The sequence below is a fragment of the Myotis yumanensis genome, unplaced genomic scaffold (genome assembly GCF_028538775.1).
Source record: "Myotis yumanensis isolate MYYU_CA2020_CCGP unplaced genomic scaffold, mMyoYum1.0.hap1 SCAF_4, whole genome shotgun sequence".
Taxonomy (NCBI): Eukaryota; Metazoa; Chordata; class Mammalia; order Chiroptera; family Vespertilionidae; genus Myotis; species Myotis yumanensis.
In genome coordinates, this window is record NW_027223755.1 from 102,869,822 (window position 1) to 102,882,040 (window position 12,219).

General features: G+C 61.8%; 1 pseudogene; it reads right to left on the minus strand.

The window, feature by feature from the left end:
• Positions 1 to 7,376: 7,376 nt before the first annotated feature.
• LOC139009517 (tryptase beta-2-like) lies at positions 7,377 to 10,958 on the minus strand (annotated as a pseudogene).
• Positions 10,959 to 12,219: the final 1,261 nt, after the last annotated feature.

Below are 12,219 nucleotides of genomic sequence, written 5' to 3' on the forward strand. Positions count from 1 at the left end.
GTGCCTGACCCCAGTGTGTGTGCCTGACCCCAGAGCGTGTTCCTGACCCCAGAGCGTGTGCCTGACCCCAGCTTGTGTGCCTGACCCCAGCGTGTGTGCCTGACCCCAGCGTGTGTGTGCCTGACCCCAGCGTGTGTGCCTGACCCCAGCGTGTGTGTGCCTGACCCCAGCGTGTGTGCCTGACCCCAGAGCGTGTTCCTGACCCCAGAGCGTGTGCCTGACCCCAGCTTGTGTGCCTGACCCCAGCGTGTGTGCCTCACCCCAGCGTGTGTGTGCCTGACCCCAGTGTGTGTGCCTGACCCCAGCTTGTGTGCCTGACCCCAGAGCGTGTGCCTGACCCCAGCGTGTGTGCCTGACCCCAGCGTGTGTGCCTGACCCCAGAGCGTGTGCCTGACCCCAGCGTGTGTGCCTGACCCCAGCGTGTGTGCCTGACCCCAGAGCGTGTGCCTGACCCCAGTGTGTGTGCCTGACCCCAGCGTGTGTGCCTGACCCCAGAGCGTGTGCCTGACCCCAGTGTGTGTGCCTGACCCCAGCGTGTGTGCCTGACCCCAGCGTGTGTGCCTGACCCCAGTGTGTGTGCCTGACCCCAGCTTGTGTGCCTGACCCCAGCGTGTGTGCCTCACCCCAGCGTGTGTGCCTGACCCCAGAGCGTGTGCCTCACCCCAGCGTGTGTGCCTGACCCCAGAGCGTGTGCCTGACCTCAGCGTGTGTGCCTGACCCCAGCGTGTGTGCCTGACCCCAGCGTGTGTGCCTGACCCAGAGCGAGTGCCTGACCTCAGCGTGTGTGCCTGACCCCAGAGCGTGTGCCTCACCCCAGCGTGTGTGCCTGACCCCAGAGCGTGTGCCTGACCCAGCGTGTGGTGACCTGGCGGGTCTCACCCTGCAGAGTGCAGTGAGGACAACCCCTGTGAGGGCCTGAGCCGGCACGCCACCTTCTCCAACTTCGGCATGGCCTTCCTCACGCTGTTCCGCGTGCCCACCGGGGACAACTGGAACGGGATCATGAAGGTACCAGCCCGAGCCAGGCCGGCGGCGAGGTGGGGTCGGCCTGCGCCCTCCTGCAGCTGCCCTTCGCCCACAGGACACGCTGCGCGAGTGCGTCCGGGAAGACAAGCACTGCCTCACCTACCTGCCCGCCATCTCGCCCATCTACTTCGTCACCTTCGTGCTGGTGGCCCAGTTCGTGCTGGTCAACGTGGTGGTGGCCGTGCTCATGAAGCACCTGGAGGAGAGCAACAAGGAGGCCCCTGAGGAAGCCGAGCTGGACGCGGAGCTCGAGCTGGAGATGGCGCAGGGGCCGCCCGCGGGTCCCAGGCCCGCAGCCCCACAGAGCCCGGGCACCGGCCCCGATGGCCCCAACCTCCTGGTCCCTCGAAAGGTGTCTGTGTCCAGGATGCTCTCGCTGCCCAATGACAGCTACATGTTCCGGCCCGTAGCGCCCGCCTCGGCCCCTCACCCCCACCCGCTGCAGGAGGTGGAAATGGAGACCTACATGGGCACCACCTCTGGTAGGACCCCCAGAGGCAGCTGGAGAGAGTGGGCAGGTGGGAGGCCTAGGCAGCCGGACTCGGGCGGGTCGGGGGCTCAGGGCTGGTGACAGCTGCCTGCTGTAGACACCCTCCTGCCCCAGGCTTGACCTCCGTGGAGCACGTGCCACCTGTGGAGTCCTGCGCCTCCCTCCAGGCCTTGCCAACTGCGTCCTCCCCTGCCAGGGGCAACAGCACCCTCCTCACCCTGCCCCCTCGGGGCACGGCCCGCTCCCCCAGCTTTAGCCGCCTACTCTGCAGACAGGTAAGAGCCCCCACCCCCCCACAACTGCACAGCCTAGGGGGTCCCTCTCCTCATTAAAGGATGAGTGACAGGCACTGGGAAGGGGGTGCTTTATCCGTAGAGCTCCTGATGACAGAGTTCCCAGCCACCAGGACCACATCCTCTCCTTGGACAGCAGCCTGAGTGCCCCACCACACCCCGCAGTGGTTCCTGTGGGCCTCAGGGACCCACAGACCACCCTTCTAGCCTCAGGGTGCCACGCTGGGCTGGTGGTGCACAAAGTTGCCTCGGCCCAGCTCTGTGCCCAGCAGGGTTTCCAGGGCCCATGACAGGCTCTCCCTACTCGGGCTGCAGCCCTCTGCTCCTCACGGCCCCTCCCCTCATGACAGGCATGGGTGGTTGGCACCCGCATACACAGTGGTCTCCAGGGTGGCATGGGTGGGGCTGGAGGACAGTGACACACACGCCAGGAGCTCTCGGGCCCATCTCACCCTGGATCCCCACCTCAGGGGTGTCGGAGCCTACTCTGCCCAGGTGGGGAGGAGTCTGCGCCCCCGGCTGCTGGCGGGGCTCTGCCTGGTCTCACCCGACCCCATGCCCTTGCAGGAGGCCCTGCACACCAACTCCCTGGAAGCCCAGGCTGACGGCCCTGCGGACTGCGGCCTGGACTCGGGGGAGCCTGACGGGAAGACCCCCACCAGACAGGCGTCCCTGGGGGACTCCCTGCGGTCCCCGCCCCGCTCCCCGAGGCCCGCCAGCGTCCGAGCCCGAAAGCACACTCTTGGACAGAGCTGCATCTCCAGCCAGCTGCAGGCCGCAGGCGGGGAGGTGGCGGAGGCCCCAGACCCAGCCGACGAGGAGGTCAGCCACATCACCAGCTCAGCCCGAAGCCCCTCGCCCGAAGCCCACAGGGTGGTGGCTGGCAAGCCGGACCTGTGCAGGCTCTATGGTGTGGACGCCCAGGGCCTTCTGGACCAGCCCGGCCGGGCAGAGCAGCACCGGCGGCCCTCGGTGGAGCAGGGTGGAGAGGACAGCCGCCCTGAGCCTGGAGAGGTGAAGGCCCCGGCCCTGGAGGCTGAGCCGGCGCTGGGGTCACGCAGGAAGAAGAAGATGAGCCCCCCGTGCATCTCCATAGACCCCCCCGTGGAGGACGAGGGTGCAGCCTGGCCCCCTGCAGCGGAGGGTGGCAGTACCACCCTGCGGCAGAGAACCCCGTCCTGCGAGCCCATGGAGGGCTTGGGGGTGGACCCTACCAGCAAGGGGGAGCGCTGGGGCCAGGTTCCCTGCCGTGCAGAGCACCTAACCATCCCCAGCTTTGCCTTCAAGCCCTTGGACGTGGGGGGCCCCAGCGGGGACCTGTTCTCGGACAGTGGGCACAGGGTGGCCCCAGAACCCAGAGCTTCCTCAGGGGTCACAGCACCTGCCGAACCCCACAAACAGAGTCTCCGATGCCCTCCAGCGACCCCCCCGAGAAGGGATGGAGGCTGTACCTCAACGTCCCCGAGAGCCCCCCAAAGAAATCAGGGTCCCCGCCAGCCAGGCCCACACCTGGTGACAGTGCGGATGAGCCTGTGTAGCTGGGGACACGAGGCCACACAGGCTTGGCACGGGGCTTGGGGTGTATCCAGTGGGGTGGTGGCCCCAGGCAGGGCCATGCATGGACCCCAGCTCGGGCCCTACGCTGGGCAGAGGAGCCGGGAGGACATCGGCCCAGGGAGAGGGAGGCAGACGCTGTTCTGGGTGAAAGGAGTACGGTTAGCTCCTCAGACTGGGAGTCTGTGCTTCAGGTTTGGTTTCTACGCGTTTGGCCGCTGTGGTCAGACTGCTGGCGGCCTGGTCAGCAGTCCCTTCACGAGAGAGATCCAGGGACAAGGACCAGAAAGCAACCAGAAGGGAAAGGTAGAGGCTGCCCGGCAGAGTCCTGTCCTCACATCCACTTACTTTTCTAGGGAACTCACGCTGGGGGCCACTTGTGCCCTCGCGGTGGCAGCTCACTCACCAGGGCCCCGCAGCCGTGCCTCACCATCACTCAGTCTGAGCGCCTGTCCACTTGTCCCGGCCTCTGCCAGCGCTGTCTCTCCACCTGCCCCTCCTGGACCCCTCCCCACCGTTCTGTCCAGAAAACACCTGTCGACTGGTCTCTGACACGCCGGATCGCCAGGGAATGGGAGCCAAGTTCCCGAGGCCAGCGCCTCCAACGGCCGCCCTGGGGTCTGAGCAGAGCCGTGCCCACGGAGGCCCCTTTGTTTCATTTTGTTTCTCTTATAAATTCAGGTTAAAGTTGCAATAATACGATGCAGAAAATCCAGCTTCTGAAGTTGAGGGCATGGGGAGGGCAGAGCAAAATAGAATAAACATTAACTTATTTAAGGAACAAGTGGGCGACCAGCAGAATCTCAGTCCCGCGTGAGGGTGGGCGGCTGGATGGTGACAGCCACCCCAGCAGAGTGACAGGGGCCTCTCCCGAGCACCTGCGGCTGGTGGCCCATGGTTCCCCCACTCGGGCAGTTCGTCAGGAAAAGCTGAGATCATAGCAGCCGGGCACACGGCATTCGCACGCTGGAGAAGCTGCATCTGACAACGTAGGGAGAAGTTGTTGCCAGAGCTTCTGACAGGGGTGTGTGCTGTGGGGGGGGTCCCCAGGGGAGAGCTTTCCAGCTGGGCAGTTGGCTTAGGGCTGCAGAAGGCACCCACTCTCAGTATCTCCCTGCACTGAAGTCTTTGACACCCCTAGTCCTGACCTTTGACCTTGCCCCATGTCCTGCTGGCCTCTCAGACCAGGGCTTGTCTGCAGCTCCATGGTCCCTTGTTCTCAAAGCCTGATCTTGGGGATCTCTCAGGACAGTTGCAGCTCAAGGCCAGAAACGTCTGAAACCCCAGGACTGGAGTCTCACCAACCCACCCTCCCCACTGTCCCTGTCCTACATCCGTCTTGCAGTCCCATGATCACCACAGATCTAATGGACCCAGCATGGCAGCACCCCTATCTAACCTTGTCTGGCCAGGGCCTGATGACTGAGCTGATGGGGGCCTCTGGGAGGGACTGCAGTCCCCCACTCCCAGCTCCAAGTCACAGGCCTGGGTTGCAGGTGCCTGTGTCACTGATCCACTTGTAGGTGTGTGTGTGCAGGTGCGGGGGGGGGGGGGCGGAACCAAGGTACATGGAGGGTGAGCGTGAGGATGTGGCTTCTCGGGGCACAGACTTGTCTCCTTCCGGCACCCGGCCTGGAGATGTGGCTCGAAGGTGCCCGTGCCACATTGCCCTGACGCGGGACAGGGACGGCAGTGGCACCATCTCTGAGTGACGACTGCATTGAACCTGTCACAGGAACGGACCTGGAAGGGTGCCCTAGAGGAACGGGGAACTGCCCTTCTGGCCAGCACGCCCAGCCTCTGAGGGCCTGATGTCACCCAGTGTGTGGGTTGGGGGCCGGGTCTAGACGACCCCAGGTTCTCTCTACTTCCCGGACCCCCAGTGACTTCCCTGGTCCCCACAGGAGAGCCTTCAGGGCATTCATCTATTTTAGCTCATTTGCCTCCAGCATTGAGACCCCGCTCATTCCACCAGCACCCCATGCATGGTTTCCTGCAGCACCCACACCCCCAAGACTCCAGGCCTGCTCTCGAGCAAAAAACTCCAATCACCGTGGGTGTGGTCCGCTCGATGACTGACAGGACTCGTTTCTGTGCCCATTTTCCAGGAGGGGTGGCGTACCCCAGAGTGCCACCCTCGCCTGGACCTGGAGTGCAGGTCACCAGCAGCCAGTGAACGTGGCCCTGCACGGGTCCTTCAGGAGGACCCATGTGGGCACACAAGAAGCACTGTCCCCCCCCCCACAGCCCCCCTGGCCCAACGGAAGGCCCGCTTGACCCTCCCTGATAAGCCAACACTCACTTTATCTGTCACTGCCGCTGGCTGAGCTCCTCCAGATCCCAGGGCCAGATAAGGGAAGTGGGTGCCCGGCCTCCTCCCCGCTCCCTCAGTGTGGGGGTCTCAGCCCCAGGCCCCACCATGTGCCCTTCCTTCCTTGCACCCTCCACCGGAGGAGCCCTTGTCACTCAGTGTCCCCAGCACAGCCCACACCGAGAAAAGTGTAAATGCGCTTGTGCAAGGTGCACGATCCAGGGAGCTCAGCCCGCCGACCACAGCAGCAGCCCCAAGAGTGTGGGGCGGAGAGAGGGAGGGAGGGGGTGGTGGCCGGTCCATCTCTGCCTTCACACCGAGGAAGGACAGTATATGGCTGCAATAAGATGATTAAGATGAGAGGAAAGGAGGGGGTTAGCGCTCCCCACCACGGTGTCCACAGCGGAGAGGCTCAGGGTGTGGGCAGAGGCCCTCCCACGCGGACCTGCCAAGTCTGCGCCGTGGGCAGGGAGCTCGGTCATGGGACGCTGTGCCCAGGAGACAAGCTGAACGCACAGCAGCCGGATGCACAAACCAGCGGCCCCGGGGCCTGAGCGGTGACAGGAAGCTCGCTCGGTGGCCGCACATCCCAGAGGTGGAAGCATTGGCCGTGGGCCTGGGCCCGTCAGTGTTGCAGGCGACCCTGTCCCCTCTCCTGCCGAGGGGGCGCCAATGTGAAAGGGGTTCCCACACCAAAACCCATAAAATGCTGATTAAAACTCAATGAGATGCCCACCCCCCCACCCCCGAATGAGGCGTTGGAGGGTGACAGGCCTGGCCCCATGGCTGTGGGGAGGCGTCTGGCTCCCAGGAAAGGAGGTGCTCAGACCTCAGGCCCGGCTCCCTCGCTGGCACAGGCACAGACATGCGGGATGTGCGCACAGGGACAGCCGCCCTGGTCCTGAGACCCTGACCGGGCACCTCTGTCCCCTGTAGCAGCCTGGACACAGGCTCCCTGGGAGCCGACACGCTGACGGGGAGAAATGGTGTCCTCCCCACTCGCAGCCGCGGAGGACGGCACCGCGCGGTGTTCGGTGTGACGGAGGCTCCAGCCTCACTCCACCCGCCTGCACCTGTGACACAGGCCGCCGCACGGCGGCCACATGTGCGAGCTCAGTGCGGCCTGAGAGCTGAGGACGGTGCTGGGAGGGAGGGCAGGGCACTGTGTGGTCGGAGGCCCCAGGGTGTGGGGCCAGGGGTCTATTGTGATCCCGTTGCTGGGCACCTGGGTGCCCCCAGAATTATCTTTTTAAAAATGTTTTTATTGATTTCAGGGAGGAGAGAGAGAGAGAGACATCCATGACGGGAGAGAATCACCCATCGCTGCCTCCTGCACGCCTCCTTCTGGGGACTGAACCCTCAACCCGGGCATGTGCCCTGACCAGGAATCAAACCGTGAACCGTGACCTCCCGGTTCATAGGTCTGCACTCAACTACTAAGCTGCGCTGGCTGGGCAAGAATTAGCTTTTCAATGTTATGTGTTGCTTTATGTGACCTGAATACACATGACCGCTCCCCAAGGAGACACAACCCCAGGCACCAGGGGCTGGGGAGGGGGTGTCCCCACAGCAATGCCCAGTGCTCAGGGCCAGGGGTCCCCACAGTGACACACAGTGACTGTGTGGCTGCCTCTGGAGCCCTCCCTCCCCCTCAGTGACGCCCACAGCTGGACACACGGCCACAACCACAGGTGCTCTTCACACACTTTAATGAGGGGCAGTGCCCACCACCCACTCCCTGGGCTGGGGGAGCTCAGGGCAGGGGGCAGGGCAGGTGGAAAGGGCAGCCAGCTGGGCAGGAAGCAGTGGTCGGGGACAGGAGGGGGCTGGGTGGCAGCCTGAGGGACGGGCTCAGGGCTCCTTGGGGACGTGCTGGTGGATCCAGTCCAGGTAGTAGGTGACGCGGGTGTAGATGCCGGGCCTGTGGGGCTGGGCACAGCCGTCACCCCAGCTGACCACACCCGCCTGCATCCAGGTGCCGTTGACCTTGCAGACCAGGGGCCCTCCAGAGTCGCCCTGGGGAGGAGAGGGGTCAGCAAGTGGCTGGAGAGGCGGATGGGGGGGGGGATTTGGGGGAGGACACGGGCCCACCTGGCAGGAGTCCTTCTTCTTGGCCCCGGCACAGATCATGTCGTTACGGTCGATCTCCACGCTGTCCGCCGTGTAGACGCCGGTGTGGTATTCCGCGTCACAAACGCTGTTTTCCACGATGGGGACCTTCACCTGCTTCAGGGGGTACGGCGGTGGGAGGCGGACTGTGCGGTGAGAGGAGAGCATTCGGCACCAGTGGCGAGGCCATCACTGCCCTGAGCCTGCTGTTGGGATCCCTCTTCCAACGGAACCCCAGAGTTGGGTGGGTGGTGTGACTGGTCCCCACTCCCCAAGCCCTCCAACTGTGCCTGACACTCACTTTCATCGTGCACATCACCCAGCCTGTCACCCAGCAGGGGCTCCCCGGGGGGAAGGTCTCCCAGGCGGGGGGCAGAGCGATCATCTGGGCTGTGTGCTTCGTGCTCACGGGGTCTTCGAGCTCCAGCAGCGCGATGTCTGCCCCGTTCACAAATGAGAAGTAGTTGGGGTGCACGATGATCCGGTTGATGGGCAGCAGCTTGTCCCGGTAATAGAGGTGCTGCTCCCGCAGCTGCACCCTCAGGTCTGCGGGATCTGTCTTTTCCCTGGAGGGAGGGGCACCTACTCAGGGGACTGAGCAGCCTCCTGTTCACCCAGGAGGGAGTGGGGATGAAGCCCAGGCCCACCCCCACGCCCACCCATCAGGCCCCATGGACACTCACGGTCCCAGGCAGTGCGCGGCGGTCAGCACCCACTGTGGGTGGATGAGGGAGCCCCCGCAGAAGTGTATCCAGTAATGGAGTTTGAGTCTCAGGCTCACCTGCCAGGGCCACTTGCCTTCAGGGGCCTCCTGCCCCCCCACGATGCCCACTCTCTCCAGGGCCTGGCTTGGGGCTGGAGCAGGAAACACCCTCAGGGCAGAACAGGACACAGCCCAGCCCCTGTGCCCACACAAACCTGGGCTTCTGTGAGTCCACCACCTGTGGTGGAGCCTGTGGGGTGAGGGGCAGGGACAGGGGCAGGGACAGGGCTGAGCAGGGTCAGGACTCACCAGGGGACGCATGGCCAGGCTCAGCAGGAGGAGCAGTGCCAGCACCAGCAGACTCAGCACCTGGAAGGAGCCAGGAGGGGCTGCCTGACCCAGGGGGCTGAGCCAGGCGGTGGTGGTGGGGGGGTTAGCAGGGTGTGGGTGCAGACGGAGTTGAGGACCCTGGATGAGGGGTCAGTTCAGACCTGGAGTGTGAGGTCCTGCTGCTCCAGATGTGAGGCTCAGCTACTCAGTGCACGAACCCCAGATGGTGGGGTCTGGTGGGGGTGCTTACCTTGACCGGTCCCTGCTGCTATTGCCCGGCCCACTCTTTCTTTCCCATTTATCCTTCCAGATCAGGGGGTGGGAGGGTCAGAGGTCAGAGGTCAGAGGTCAGAGGAGGGGTTGCTGAATCCTCCAATCCAGAGTGGAGGAAGTGGATGATTCAGACAAAGGCTTCCATGTGACATATACCCCTACCACCAGGCACCCATCTGGGTACCCACAGGTCACATGGGTAGGGCATGCAGCCAAATAGAGGACAAGCCACCATCACTCCACCCCCAGGTGGTTCCTGCCTCCTGGGCTCCGGCGGCTGAGATGCCTAGTCCAGCCTGATTCGGGTTGCCGGGGAGGGGGGGTGGGTAACCAGATCAGCTGTGAGGGCTGTTGGGGGTGAGAAGGCTGGCAGGGGAGGGCAGTTGAGAGCTTTAGGCAGGCAGGCAGGTGAGTGGTTAGGAGCCAGTGGTCCTGGATTGCAAGAGGGATGTCTGACTGCGGTTTAGGCCTGATCCCCGGACATCCCCTGAGGGATCCCAGATTGGAGAGGGTGCAAGCCGGGCTGAGGAACACCGCCCCCTCTGCACGAATTGCTACGCTGGCAGTGAGCAGTGAAGCGAATGGATGGAGGGTGTTGGGGGTTGGTCCTCCCTATTGGGGTGGGGATGCTGGGACAAGCATGGAGGACGTGTGCGATCCCTGTGGTGATGGGTTAGAACTGGAGACACAAGTCTGAGGTCTTGATTAGCTTGATAAAGATCCATAAGAAGATAGTTATGCATATGTGTCTATACACCAGTCAGTGCACATTTCCTTGTTCTCTCAGCTGAGAGCCTAGATGCAAGGACCCCCAGAGCAACCAGCACCCTAGGGCCCAGTCTAACAGCATCTCCCAAACAAGGAGCCAGGGTCCTTGGAGAAATAGCTGATCCTAGGGCTGAGGCAGCCAATGTTCAAGATGAGCCAGGTGTCTGAGAAGCTGTCACAGCCCAGAGGACCCTAAGGAGACGAGGCAATTGGATGTCACGTGGGGCCTGGATGGAATCCTGGGACAGAAAGAGACCATTGGGGGGAAAGAAAGGGCATCCGAATAAGCCAGGGATTACAGTTAGTATAGTGTATCCTATTGGGTCATTAGTTATAACACATAAATCATACCATTATAAGATGTTAATATAGGGGAAATTGGGTGCAGGGTATAAATCTAAACCTGTTCTAAAATTTAAAGGTATATTTCTAAAAAGGAAATACAGACAGAGCGTTCCAGGCCCAACTGAGCCTGGCAGAGACAGCGCAAGCCCTGTGCGGAGCGTGGCCTCAGCCGCCCCCGGGTCCCGTGGTCTCCACCACAATCAGACAGGCCCATCACCAGCTGCCCACCCCGGGGCAGCCCTTCCTAACCGTCCCCTGTCCTGGCAGGACCTGATCCCTGAGCTGATTAGGGGGCCCCGGGAGGGGCCAGGCCTTTCCTGCCCCCCTAGCTCCCAATCACAGGCCGAGTGGGAGGTCCCTGTAGGTCAGTGATCTCCTCTCAGACCTGGGAGAACTGAGACACGGGGAGGGGTTTGCCTGATGATCCAGGACCAGTCTTCTCAGGGCGCAGACCTGTCTCCTTCCCGCCAACACCTGCCAAGAGCTTCGGCTCAAAAGTGGGTGTTCCACATTGACCCTGGTGCTGAATAAGGGTGACAATGGCACCGCCCGTCCAGGCCTCCAGGGGCCTGATGTGGCCCAGTTTAGGGGGTGGGGGTGGAGGTGGGGGTGGGTCTGCAGGAACACAGGTCACCCGCCTCCTGGACCACCCGGTGCCATCTCCAGGTCCCCACAGGAAGGGAGATGGGGGCCCTCACCTGTCCCACCCCAACTAGCCTCCAGCACTGGGACCCTCTCTCCCCACTGGCAGCCCATGCTGCTTGGGAGGCAGCAGGATAGCCCTTCCAAGATGTCCTCGTCCTCACCCCTGGGCCTGTGACTATGGCTCATGGGGCAGAGGCTTTTGTGCACATGACTAAGGTGGCGGCCTCGAGATAGGGGAGTCTCCTACGCCATCCGAATGGACCAGTGTCCTCAGATGAGTCCTTACAATCACCGAATCTTCCCAGCTGTGGGCAGAGACGTGAGGACGTCAGAGAAAGGCTCCTGGCTGCCTTTGGAGATGGAGGACAGGCCAGGAGCTGCAGAACTTGGGGGGCCTCTAGAAGCTGGAAAAGGCCAGGAACGGATGCTCCCCTGGAGCCTCCAGGAGGAATGCCGCCCTGCCCACACCTGGACGTTAGCCCCGTGAGACCCTGGACATACCTCAGACCTAAGAATCATGAGAAAGTAAATGTGTCATGACAGCACCGGGTTTGTGGCAATTCCAAACCCAGGTGACTTCCTTGGGAAAGTTATCCAGCATGTAAGAAAGAAATAATACCAAACCGACATGATCTCTCCCAGCTGGAGAGAGCACTTCCCAACTCCTTTTTTAAAAAAATTAAATCTTTATTGTTCAGATTATTACAGTTGTTCCTCTTTTTTCCCCCCATAGCTCCCCTCCACCAGGTTCCCACCCCGCCCTCTGCCCTTACCCGCCCCCCCACCCCCCGCTGTCCTCATCCATAGGTGTACGATTTTTGTCCAGTCTCTTCCCGCATCCCCCACACCCCTTCCCCCCGGGACCCCCCGAGAATAGTCAGTCCACTCCCTTTCAATGCCCCTGATTCTATTATAGTCACCAGTTTATTCTGTTCACCAGATTATTTATTCACTTGATTTTTAGATTCACTTGTTGATAGATGTGTATTTGTTGTTCATAATTTGTATCTTTATCTTTTTCTTCTCCCTTCTCTTCTTTTTTAAATTTATTTTTATTGCTTAAAGTATTACAGAAAGTATTATATATGTCTCTTTTTTTCCCCCCGCCCTTGACAATCCCCTGGCCTCCCCTACCCCCAGTGTCTTATGTCCATTGGTTATGCTTATATGCATGCATACAAGTCCTTTGGTTGATCTCTTACCCCCCTCCCTCCTGCCCCCCCAACCCTCCCCGGCCTTCCCGCTGCAGTTTGACAATCTGTTTGAGGCAGCTCTGCCTCTGTATCTATCATTGTTCATAAGTTTATAATGGTCTCTATTATCCATGAATGAGTGAGATCATGTGGTATTTTTCCTTCATTGACTGGCTTAT